This window comes from Cryptomeria japonica, chromosome 1 (genome assembly GCF_030272615.1).
Source record: "Cryptomeria japonica chromosome 1, Sugi_1.0, whole genome shotgun sequence".
Taxonomy (NCBI): Eukaryota; Viridiplantae; Streptophyta; class Pinopsida; order Cupressales; family Cupressaceae; genus Cryptomeria; species Cryptomeria japonica.
In genome coordinates, this window is record NC_081405.1 from 406,140,744 (window position 1) to 406,154,693 (window position 13,950).

Here is a 13,950-nt window from a genome sequence, read left to right on the forward strand (position 1 = left end):
TGAAAGAAGTAAAGCAACAAATAAGCCAATCACATAAATGAGAACCATAACACATAAAATTATATGTGGAAAACCTCAAAGAGGAAAAACCACGGTGGGATTTGTGACCCACAATATCGATCCACTGGCCATATGAAGAGATATTAAAAAATATAAGGGGCCTGCACTTGCAAGAAGGCTTACAGCCTAGAGCACACTGCTCAATAATGAAAGGAGCCTCACTGACTACATACTGTTGGCATTTTGGAATTAAGTTTTCATTGATGTCAACCGGTTTGGCAAGGTCACCAACAAGAAAGAAGAAGTGACCTATATGATGGTAATACACATGAGAGTAAGCAAACAAAAGGAAGGCTTACTGGTAAGGTAGAAACTGGGATGAAGGCTGTGTGTGTGCTAAGTATGTTGAGTGGCAACTAGTAGAGGAATAAACCGATCTAGAGATTGGTTTCCTATTTATGATGAAGAGTCAAAATGTTAAAGATATCACAAGCCATTGAAGGTGAAGATATGTTACCAATATAGCGTGCACTACTGGTTAGAAGAAGAAGAAGGCGTCACCGGTAAAGATGAGTATCGATATGAGTTTGCTAAATGTTCAAGTATGGACCGATTGTGTGTCAGTGAGCTATGTGATTGACCATGGTGATGCCATGTGGAGCCGAGGTGGAAAATATGCAGAGGTCGGTAAAGCCACCATCGACATGGTTGGTGAAACTATTAGTCGACATAAATGAAACAACCAAAAATCATGGGATTGTAACTGACTAATGTAGCTCGAGGAAGAAAGAATGACAGAGGAAGATCATGGAGTAGTTGGTGCCTGGATCAATGCAAAAGGAAATCCGATTGCAAGAAGACCTCAAAAAGGAAACAACTAAAGTGTTTTATGAGTCGACAGATTTCAAGGCAGGAAATCTTGTACGTGATTGCTAGCCTTAGCAAGTATGCATTGGATAATGGAAATCATGTACATATGCATCCCTAGAGTACAGGTGATCAATCCAAGATAGGCTGGATCAGATCTCATGAAGATTCTGTTGGGTAAAGGAAATCCTAACCGCACAGTGTTTGAATGCATTCTTGGTGGGAAATCATGATGATAAATAGATGAGCTTGAGACAGAGCAATATGATGCTATAGAGAAGAAGAAGAGGAAAGAGAGATTAAGTGCAAAGAAGAATTGTTAGCCTTAGAACTTACTCTAAGAAAGTTGCAGAGTAAGTGAGCAAGAAAATTGGCTAGAGGGTTCAACCGGTAGTAGAATATTTAATTAAGAGTTGCAGAATTCATTTGCAACAAGAAGCCTTAACTGTATCTAAATTGTATTTAAATACACATCACCAAGTTGGAGCTTGGTGCAGGGGTTGGTGCTCCTTGGGTTGGTGTTCTAAATCTTTGTAATTCAGTATTTTTACCTGTGAGGCTGGATTGGAGCAGTAGTCTCCAACAAATTTTCTCAGCAAGGTTTTTCCCACATTGGGTTTCCTTCGTACATCTAGTGTTGTGAGTTTCATTTGTGTGATTGATCTCTTTGGCTTTTCTTCTTGCCTTACTGGTTTGATTGTTTAGTGCTTAAGTGGTTAATTGATATTCTGAAGTTGCTTTGAAAGTCAAAATTTAGGAACCATTGATTCACCTCCCTCTCAGTGGTACTCCGTGTTCAACAATTGGTATAAGAGCGTAGGTTCCTAGTTATCATTAAACCTTGCGTAGATTCTAGACTTTTAAGACAATGGCAAGAAATGAGTCTGCTTCCTCTAAAGCCCCCATGTTTGATGGTTCTAATTATGCCTTCTGGAGTAGAAGAATGGAGACCTACATTTCCTCTTTGGGTTTTGATGTGTGGATGTCTGTCAAGAATGGTTATGCTGTTCCTAGTATTCCTCCCACTGATCTAGATACCAAAAAGGAATATGAGAACAATGCAAAGGCCAAACATGCTATCTTGAGTGGGCTATCAGATAATGAGTTTGTCAAAGTCATGCACCGTGTTTCAGCAAAGGAGACTTGGGATAAATTGCAGAGGTTATTTGAAGGAGATGAAAAAGTCAAAGAGGCCAAGTTGCAAGCACTAAGGGGCCAACTTGAAAGCATCAAGATGAAAGATGATGAAAAGGTTGCAGACTATCTTCACAGATTTGATGAAACTGTGAATACCATCAGAGGACTCGGTGAAGAGATTGCAGATGAGACTCTTGTCAAGAAGGTACTTAGATCTCTCATAGCCAAGTATGATACTAAGGTGTCTGCCATAGAAGAAGCCAAGGACATGAAGGCCTTTACAATGGATGAGTTATTTGGCTCACTAACAGCCTATGAGATGAGAACAACCGGTGACACTTTCTTAAGGAAAGAAGCAACATTCAACATCATCAAAAAGGGGAAAGAAGTAACTACTCATAAAGAATCCAGTGAAGATTTTGATACAAAAGTAGCAAACTTTGTCAGGAAGCTCAAAAGAGGATCCGGGCGATATAAAGGAAAGCTACCACTTAAATGTTTCAACTGTGGGAAGGTCAGATACTTTTTTGCTAATTGTCCTCACAAAGAAACCGATGGAGATGAGTCAAGAGAGTTAAAAAAAATCTACTGGCAAAGATAGAGAAATAAATGACTATCGACAAGGAAGGAGAGGCTATTGGAATCAGAATAGTTTATATACTATTGAGGATGATACAACAAATGAAGAAAATGCATCAGAAGATGATTACCATGAGAATGACAGATAAGTCAATCTCTTCATGGCAATTGGTGAACCAGTTGATGAAGATGAGGAAGAGGAGGATATTGAGGCTGTAGTGGACTTGGAAGGTGAACTTATCAGCACTCTTTAGGAACTGAGAAAAACAAGAAGAGAACTAAAAAAGGTCAAGCTTGCTGTAGTAAATGAACATGATCTTTTGAAGAAATCTCTGGATGAGTCCAGTCAAGTTATATCTAACTTGAAATTGTAGCTGGAAGAAACTAAGAGGATATGTGAAGCCACATCCTCTGATCTGAGAAAGAAGGAGAAGAAGCATCAAGAGTTGGAAGCAGAGATAGTGAAGCTTCAAAAGGAGCTTGAAGAAAGTAAGGAAGAAATAAAAATAAGGAGCAAATATGAAGGCAACACTGAGGGCTTAGACAAGATGCTGAGCAAACAAAAGCAATCCAAAGACACTGGGGGCTTAGGCTTTGAGGTAGGTCAAAGTTAAACCCACAAAGATAAATCTGGCAAAGAAATAAAGTTAACCTCTTCTTTTGAAGATGAAGAAAACAAGACATTCACTGTAGGCAAGGATACTGACAAAAAGATATATGCAGGTGCAGTTGGAAATCGCCACTCGAATCGGTATACAACAATGAACCGGAGGCCACACTTCTTGTATCAACATGCAGATCTAAGGAGAAATGCAAGAGTTTATCATGAAGGTTTCACCAGATTCAACAACATGAAGGGAAGAGCCCCGATGAGGTAGTCCCATTCAGGACCAAGGCAACCTAACAAGTATGTTTCAAACTTTCATGGTTACCGTTACCGGTGTAACAAATTTGGGCATAAAATGGCTAACTGTAGATTAATTAATAAGTCCCCTATGAGTTATGAAAGTAGAAATCCATTTAATGCACTCAGCGATATGAATGTTGTTTGCTATCAGTGCAATGGATATGCTCATAAGAGTTTTGAATGTAGGAAGAATAAACCGGTACCCCAAAATAGTTTTAAGGATGTTTCCTTATGTGAAGATGTAAAATGCTATAACTGTCAAGAATTTGGACACATATCAAAGTTGTGTAAGAACCGGAAGATCATGCAGAAGAAGACCAATCCTAATCAAGAACTGGTAACTGAATCTAAGCACAATATACCAGTTGACAAGAATAAGGAAACCAAACTGGTATGGATTGATAAAGAAAAGGAAAAGGTAGAATCAAGTCTCATAGTACAGACTGCCTTACATGTTGAAACGAAAAATCTATGGGTTGTAGATAGTGGTTGCTCAAACCACACGACTGGTGACAAAAGGAAATTCATCAAACTTGAAGACTAAAATGGTAGTTCAGTAAGGTTTGGAGACAACTCTTCCATCAAAATAAAGGGAAAAGGCACTTTAAGTATTGATGGAAAATTGAAGGCACATGATGTATATTATGTGGAAGGTCTCAAGCATAATCTGCTCAGTGTGAGTCAGATGTGTGACAAAGGTTACAAATTCACCTTTGACTCAACCAGTTGCCAAATAAAGAAAGACAGTACTAGTCAAGTTGTGGAAAAAGGAAAGAGAATAGATGGAAATGTTTATAATCTGAAGGAATGCTATGAGTCCCAATGTATGTTAGGACAAGTAGATGAAAGTTGGTTGTGGCACCGAAGATTAGGCCACATAAACTTTGATAACCTAGTGGTAGTAAGTAGAAAGGGGTGTGTGAGGAATATTCCACCCATAATCAAACTAGTAAGCACATTTTGTGATGAATGTGTAACAGGTAAGAAAACTAAAGTGAGCTTTAGGACAAAAGAGCACAATACCTCAAGACCACTTGAAATTGTGCATACAGTTCTGTGTGGTCCAACTAGGACAAGAGCACTTGCAGGTGAAAGATACTTTATGCTCTTCATTGATGATTACTCAAGAATGACATGGTTTACCTTCCTACAAGATAAATCACAAGCATTTGAGAGATTCAAGATCTTTAGGAAGATGGTGGAGAAAGAAAGTGGGTGCAGGTTAAAATGCCTAAGATCAGACCGGGGTGGAGATATTACTTCAAATGAGTTTGAAGATTATTGTGAAAAGCATGGAATTAGAAGGCAATACTCAGCTCCTAGGACACCACAACAAAATGGTGTGGTAGAAAGGAAGAATAGGACAGTCAAGGAGATGGCCAGAACCATGTTAAATGAGGTTAGTCTTCCAGACACATATTGGAAGGAAGATGTTCATACTACCGCATATACTTGAACCTGGTTTAATTAAGAACAAATAAGAGAATGACACCTTATGAGTTGTGGTATGACCAAAAGCCATCTGTCAAATAGTTCAAAGTATTTGGAAGTAAGTGCTTTATCAAGAAAGTTAGGGATGGTCTAGGAAGTTTTGACTCCAGGAGTGATGAAGGAATCTTGCTTGGTTACTCATCAAGCAACAAGACCTACAAATGCTACAACAAAAGACTAAGAAGAGCCATTGAGAGTGTGCATGTAAAAGTTGATGAGGATATGCACAAAGGATGTCAACCATAGATCAACCGGTATGATAACTCTGGTGACAAAGATGATGAAGCTCAGTCAGACATTGAACTAGGGGAAGCATCTAAGAAAGCCCCCAACCGGTATGTACAACTGAATAACCCGAAAGAGAAAATTTTGGGAAATAAGAGTGATGGTGTGCAAACTAGAAGAAGACTTGTCTAGAATGACGAACAAGTCAACCTCTGCCTCATGATTGAATTTGAACCCAAAACATTCAATGAGGCCAACAAAAGACAAGAATGGATGGATTCCATGGAATAAGAACTGCAATAGATTGAGAAGAACAAGACTTGGGAATTAGTCCCTCAACTGGAAGATAAGAAAATTATTGGCACAAAATGGGTCTACCAGAATAAGATGAATGAAAAAGGTAATGTTGTTAGGCATAAAGCTAGACTAGTGTGCAAAGGATACTCTTAGGTAGAGGGGATTGACTTTGAAGAAACATTTTCACCAGTGGCTAGATTAGAAGGAATTAGAATGTTTCTAGCCTACTCTACCTACAAGGGTTATAAAGTATACCAAATGGATGTAAAATATGCCTTCCTAAATGGAAATTTGGAAGAAGTGTACATGGAGCAACTGGAAGGGTTTCTACTGCATGATGATGAGACATTTGTGTGCCGGTTGAAGAAGGCCTTGTATGGTCTAAAGAAATCTCCTAGAGCATGGTATTCAAGATTAGATCAGTACTTGAAGCAACAAGGATTCAAAAAGGGAAGTGCTGATAGAAATTTGTACATAAAGAAAGATGGGAACCACATGATCATTATGGTTGTGTATGTAGATGATATTATCTTTGGAGGCAACAAGGACACCCTCTGCAAATAATTTGCTGATCAGATGCAGTCAGAATTTGAGATGCCAATGCTTGGTGAATTGACTTACTTCCTTGGTTTGCAGATATTACAGCAAGATAAAGGAATCTTTATCTCACAAATAAAGTATGCAAAGGAGATGTTGAAGAAATTCCAACTGGAAGATTGTAAATTGGTAAGTACCTCCATGGTGACCGATAGTAAATTGGGCAAGAATGATGAATCACCAATGGTGGATCAGACTCTGTACAGATCCATAATAGGCAGTCTACTGTATCTAACTGTTTCAAGACCGGATATAGTTCAGGCAGTATGCATGGTGGGAAGATTCCAATCTGCACCTAAACAATCACATATGAATGCTATTAGCAGAATCTTTAGGTACCTATAAGGGATGCTCAACTATGGGTTGTGGTATCCTAAACAAGGAGATTTTATCTTGGAAGCATACATTGATGCTGATTGGGTAGGTTACATTGATGATCGAAAGAGAACAAGTGGTGGTGCATTCTTTCTAGGTGACCGGTTGGTCTCATGGCATAACAAGAAGCATGACTCAGTCTCTCTATCTACTGCTGAAGTTGAATACATTGCTGCTGTTACATGCTTCTCTCAGGTGCTTTGGATGAAGCAGACTCTCAAAGACATATAGGTGGACATCACTGATCCTATTCTCATCCGGTGTGACATTTCAAGTGCAATCAACATAGCAAAGAATCCAGTATTGCATTCCAGAACAAAGCACATTGCTATCAAGTATCATTTTCTTAGGGAGAAGGTTGAAGGACAAGAGGTAAGGATGAATTATGTCCCTATTGGAGAACAAGTAGTAGACATTTTCACCAAACCATTACCAGTAAGCACTTTTGAGTACCTCCGACACAAGTTGGGAGTTGTGTCATTTGTCTAGGAAGGCTTTATGTAGTTCAGGGGGAGTTAATAGCGGTCTAAGGGGGAGCTCGGTATGAATAAAAGGAGGAGTGTACAGTAACCTTTGTCATTGTGTCAAAGGGGGAGAAATGCACCAGTATGAAGTGTCTTGCAATAAGTTGACATCAATGCCAAAGGGGGAGATTGTTGGCATTTTGGAATTAAGTTGTCATTGATGTCAACCAGTTTGGCAAGGTCACCAGTAAGAAAGAAGAAGTGACCTATCTGATGGTAATACACATGAGAGTAAGCAGATAGAAGGAAGGATTACTAGTAAGGTAGAAACCGAGATGAAGGTTGTGTGTGTGCTAACTATGTTGAGTGGAAATCGGTAGAGGAATAAATTGATCTAGAGATTGGCAACCTGTTTATGATGAAGAGGCAAAATGTTAAATTTATCAAAAACCACTGGAGGTGAAGATGTGTTATCGGAATAGTGTGCACTGACGGTTAGCAGAAGAAGAAGGCCTCACCAGTAAAGGTGAGTACCGGTATGAGCTTGCTGAATGTTCAAGTATGGAATGACTGTGTGTCGATGAGCTATGTGATTGACCATCATGATGCCATGTGGAGTCGAGGTGGCAAATATGTAGAGGTCGATAAAGCCACCATCGACACAGTTGGTGAAACTGTTAGTCAACATAAATGAAACAACCACAAATCACATGATTGTAACTGACTAATGCAGCTCGAGGAAGAAAGAATGACAGAGGAAGATTAGAGAGTAGTTGGCGCCTAGATCAATGCAAAATGATATCCGATTGCAAGAAGATCTCGGAAAGGAAATAACTGAAGTGTTTTAGGAGTCGACAAATTTCAAGGTAGGAAATCTTGTACATGATTGCTACCCTTAGAAAGTATGCGTTGAATAATAGAAACCATGTATAGATGCATCCCTGGAGTACAGGTGATCAATCCAAGATAGGTTGGATCAGATCTCATGAAGATTGTATCAGGTAAAGGAAACCCTAACCGGTCAGTGTTAGAATGCATTCTTGGCAGGAAATCATGATGATAAATAGATGAGCTCAAGACAAAGCAATATGATGCTGCAAAGAAGAAGAAGAGAAAAGAGAGATTAAGTGCAAAGAAGAATTGTTAGCCTTAGAACTTATTCTAAGAAAGTTATAGAGTAAGTGAGCAAGCAAACCGGCTAGAGGGTTCAACTGACAGTAGAATATTTAATCAAGAGTTGCAAAATTAATTTGCAACAAGAAGCCTTAACTGTATCTAAATTGTATTTCAATATACATCGCCAAGTTGGAGCTTGGTGCAGGGGTTGGTGCTCCTTGGGTTGGTGCCCTAAATCTTTGTAATTCAATGTTTTTACCTGTGAGGCTGGATTGGAGCAGTAGTCTCTAGCAGCTTTTGTCACCAAGGTTTTTTCCATATTGGGTTTTCCTCGTACATATAGTATTGTGAGTTTCAATTGTGTGATTGATCTCTTTGGATTTTCTTCTTGCCTTACCAGTTTGATTTTTTAGTGCTTAAGTGGTTAACTGGTATTCTGAAGTTGCTTTGAAAGTCAAAATTGAGGAACCACTGATTCACTCCCTTCTCAGTGGCACTCCATGTTTAACACATACAAATCCAGACTAAAATCTAGAGAAGTGTTGAACTGTAAAAGATAGCATCTTCTATGCCAAAATACAGTTCTGGTTAAGCTCTGTCCGTTTCGTTCTGAAACCCTAAACCCTTTACCGGAATAACCCTTACATAAATATCCTGACATACATAATCTCTCTAATATATTTCGCATCATATTACATCTACATCTCCATCACCATCTCTATATCAAAATGATCTAATCCAACTGACCTATATACCCTATACAACTTATCATGCCTTATGTCGGCTTACAAAGATTATTACAATATCAAATTACATGTCAGCTAGATAACATAAATACATGAATATAAAAAACAATTGCCGATGCCAAATCCAAGAGATGTCAGCCTCCAATACCAATAACCATATTCTGAACCATGTCAGCTTGCATTACAGGTAACCAAAGAAATCCTTCAATCTGCCAGTGCTGGTACACAACTGAACCAAAACATGAAGCTGAAACAAAAAATCAGGTTGCCATCAATGATGACATAGTGAAATCAACCAATTGAGTGTCAATTGCCAACATTTTGAACTTTAATTTTCTATTGACTTTCACAAATCTTTATTTTTTATTGTTTTATAGCCATTTTTAGAAAATTGATGATTTTCAAACTTGTGTGTTAGTTGTGTTCGATGAACTCTCATTTTTAATGCATTATCTCGATTTTGGTGAACTATAATTTTACAATGTTTTATAGTTGTGGTTTTTGAACCTTAATTTTCTATTGATTTTGTTGGTGTAAATAGATATTCATTATGGATATTATTAGACTTTACTTAAGTTAACTTAGGATAATGCATCTCTTCGTAGTTTGAATTTGAGACACTTAGGGAAGTGTGCACATTGGGATATAGCTTGTAGGAGAAATCCCACCTTTTTGTGGTCTTATTTTGCTGTTACACTCCACATTCGGTGGGTCATCCACCTCTTTGAAATATTATATTATTTCTCCTACCTACCCCTAGTATTTCTTACCTACCCTTGTTTCTCATTGAGCCACATGTCATGATTGTTTGCTCGTATATCCATATGACCTTGCTTATATAAGCAAGCCCATATTCATTGTATTGGTTAATCCAGTTGATCATTTGTATATTGATGAGAATACAGTTTGTTCTTGTCATTATTTTCTCTCTTTTATACTTTTCATTGTGCCCTTGATCTTGGTAAAATCTCACATGGTATCAGAGCCATTGGGGCTTCAATTGATTCATTTTGGAGACATCTTGGAAGGCTTCTATTTTAGGAGGCATCTTAGAGTGTTTTCGACCTCACCATTGCATCCGGGAGGCCATTTCCATAAAAATCGAGTAAAAAATCGACCTATTTTGGCAAAAGCCAAATTTTGGGTGTTGGAGGAATATTTTGCCCAATTCGGGCGATATGGTACGAAATTTTCGGATCTCAAAAAAAAAAAAATTTTAGAAATTTTTTAGACCCGCACAGTCAACAATTTTTTTGAAATTTTTTAGACCCCTCTCCGTTGAACAGTTTGGATTTTTAAGTCAACTTTGGAGGCTCATAACTTGCTCAATTTTGCTCCTTTTTGGGTGCAATTTTTTTTTTGATTTGGGCTCATTTTTTGTGCTCTTCGCAGTGGTGTGGTTATTCTCTGATTTTGGTGCAGAGGTTTTTCAGAATTTTCAGATTCTCTCAGCTGTACTTGTCCAATCCTCAATTTTGCAACTTCAAAGGCTTTGTTTGAGCTCATACGACCTCCTTTCCAAGTGCCATTTTCTTTTAAAGTGCATGTGTTTTCGTCTACTTTCATAATCTATGATCAGATTTTAAATATTTTGAGTGGACATTTTACTTTTAGATATTGGTCTTATTTGGCCTATTTGGTACTTTTAAATTGCTTGGATCTTAGTTTAGATCTCTTGCATTATTAGTTTGAGTCTCTTTTGACCTTATTGAGGCAGTTGTCAAGTTGAAATCAGAAGTCCACTTTGCCATTTTTTGCAAGTGGTCCATTGTACACGCACTAAGTATAAAGTGCCAAATCATCATTTGGGGGGGGGGGGGTTCTTTTATTGAGTGAATTTGGGGGGGTGTCTTGTGTGATTGTACGTATCTTTCCTTGTGCTCTTTCATTTTTGTTGCAATGAGTCCTCATAAATTTCCAACTTTAAATCCACATAATTATGCATCATGGAAAATTAAAGTATGGAGCAAATTAATGGAAAAAGGTCTCACACATTACATAGATGGAACAATAGAAGCACCACTTGATCCTAATGCTCCGTTAGAATGGCTCACTAAGAATTTCATGGCTCTTGGAACTTTGCATATGTATCAGATGACCTCATTTTTCACATTGAGAAGTGTACTACAATCAAAGAGGCTTGGGATATGTTTCAGAAATTGTATGGTCAAGTCGATGAAATTAGAGGTTACAAGATTGACAATGAGCTCACCAACTTAGATCCCAATAGTTTTGATACGATCCAAGATTATGTCACCAAAGCAAATGAGCTAAGAGAAAAGCTTAAGGATTGTGGAATTGACAAAAAGGATGCTCAGTTGATATTCAACTTGTTGGACAAGCTTGCACCAGAATATGCAATATTTGTATCTAGCTTCGAAACTCATCGTTTGACAGTGGGGAGTTCCTACATTATGCCTTAATTTGATACTTTCACATAAATGTTGATATTGGAACAATCTAAGTTGTTGAACATGGGGCTTCTCAAGTCTTCAAAGTCCAAGGCTTTGGTGGTTAATCAAGGGAGTCAAGGCAAAGATTCCAACAAGAAGAAGAAGCAATCTAAGTCAAAGCCACAATAGGAAAAAGGGCAATCATCCTCTCCATCATAAGGCGATTTTTCATCATCTTCCAAGAAGGGGACTTCACCTAAGAAGGATAAACCAACTTATGCATATTGCAAGAAGTATGGTCATGATAAGCATCGATGCCACACCAAGCAAGTTGACGAGTTGACAAATCTTCTTAAGAAAAACAACATCAACTTGCCATCCGCCTACACAAAGAAGGATTCATCTCCTTCCTCTTCTTCACAGTCTAAGGGAAAAGGGAAAGATTTTGTGGCAACAACAGGTTCTTCACAGTAGTGGATACTTGACTCAGGTGCCTCTTATCACATGGGTTCTACAAAGGAGCAATTTTCTTCATTGGAGCCATCTAAGGTACCTCACATTTACATAGGTGATGTTACACAAGTTGAGGTTGAAGGGAAAGGTTCAGTTGACATGGATGATGGAACATTTGAGAATGTTCTTTATGTTCCTAACTTGTCTACCAACCTTCTCTCTATGTACCAAATCACTCACTATGGGAATGGGAAAAAGGTTGAGTTTACACCTAATTCAGTTGTGGTAAAGGAACTTGATGATGATGCCTTGGTAGCAGTGGGACAAGTCAATGACAAGTCAAGACTTTAATCATTCTCCCACTTTGTGCCAAGTTCTCCTTCTAGGGCCTTGCTTACTCATTCAAATTCAGAAAGTAAGCTATAGCATGAGCGGTTTGGTCACCTCAACTACCACTATCTTCAGCAGCTCAGCACTAAAGACATGGTCACAGGTCTACCTCGAATCAGTTTTTCAGAGGGTGTATGTTCAGGTTGTTCCATGGGAAAGCACCCCGAGTAGAAGTTTGATAAGGGGAAAGCTTGGAGAGCTTTGGAAGTTCTTCAACTTGTTCACAACGATGTAGCAGGTCCATTTCCAACACCTTCATTTAGCAAGGCCCGCTATGTCCTCACCTTCATTGATGACTACTCCCGCTTCACTTGGGTCTACTTTCTCATTCATAAGAGTGAAGTATTTGATAGATTTTAGGACTTCAAGACTCGTGTGGAGAAGTAATCCGAGAAAGTGGTCAAGATTCTTTGTACAGATAATGGAAGGGAATATGTGAACAAAATACATGAGGATTTTTGTACATTTGAGGGGATTGATCTTCAACATTCTATTGCATACACTCCACAACATAACAAAGTTGGTGAGCACAAGAATAGAACTCTCAAAGAAATGGCTAGTTGTATGATACATGCACGTTCTCTTGATCCTGCCTTTTGGGCAGAGGCTATCAGTTGTGCCACACACATCCAAAATCGGGTTCCTCACAAAGTTTTGCAAGGTATTACTTGTTTTGAGGCTTGGGTTGGTAGGAAACCAATTGTAAGACATTTAAGATTCTTTGGGTGTCCAACATGGGCTCACATACCTCCACAGAAATGCAAGGCATTGGAACCTCAAAGTCGGCCTTGCATATTTGCTGGATATCCTGTGGGTGTTAAGGCATATAGATTGATGGATCCTAAGACACATGAGGTGTTTATTGAGAGGAGTGTTCACTTTGAGGAAAGCTCTCCCAGCTTAGCCTCTCTACCTCCTCCACCTTCCTATATTGTGGATAATGATGCTAGTGATTCAGATGATGAGACTCCTTCAACTCTGACTCGCAGGGTTACACCTCTGCATGGTCCACTTGTAGTTGAGGAGCCTCGTTCTCCACCTCCACGTTGACCTCATTGGGCTCAATAGACACTTGAGTCAGCGGGTTCTCTTGTTGGGTATCCTTCAGATATACGAAGGACTCGATCACAACATCAGGACCTTCCACATGCATTCATTGCTACCGCTTCCGATCCACAGACATTTCAGGGAGGATCAGGGGTTCCTGAGTGGGACCACACTATGGAGGAAGAGTATAGTTCCTTGATGAGGAACAACACATGGGATTTAGTCCATCTCCCTAAGGGGAGAAAGATGGTTTGATGTGAGTGGATCTATCAGACCAAGTTTACAATGGATGGTAGTGTGGATAAGTATAAGGCTTGTCTTGATGCGAAAGGTTTCTCTTAGGTTCTAGGTGTTGACTACACTAAGACCTTTGTGCCTGTAGCCAAGATAAACTCCAATTTGCTTGACACTTGCTATTGTTGTAGCACATGGTTGGGCTATACATCAAATGGATGTGAAGAGTGCTTTTATTCATGGTGATCTTGATGAGGAGATTTATATGGAGTAGCCATAGGGTTTCATCCAGGATACTTCCTTGGTTTGCAAACTAAGAAAATCTCTCTATGGCCTTAAGTAGGCCCCCAGGGCTTGGTACGCCAAGATGGATTCTTTTCTTCTCTCAGTAGGGTTCACCAGGTGTCATTCCAATAAGAATGTCTACATTTTGCGATAGGATGACTCTCACTTAATACTTGTGCTCTATGTTGATGATGATCAATATAGGGAGCATTGCATCAATCATTAGCAGGGTCAAATATGCTTTGCATGATAGATTTGCTATGACTAACTTCGGTCTTTTGCACTACTTTCTTAGGATAGAGATTTCACACTCACCTTCTGGGATTACACTATCACAACCTAAGTAT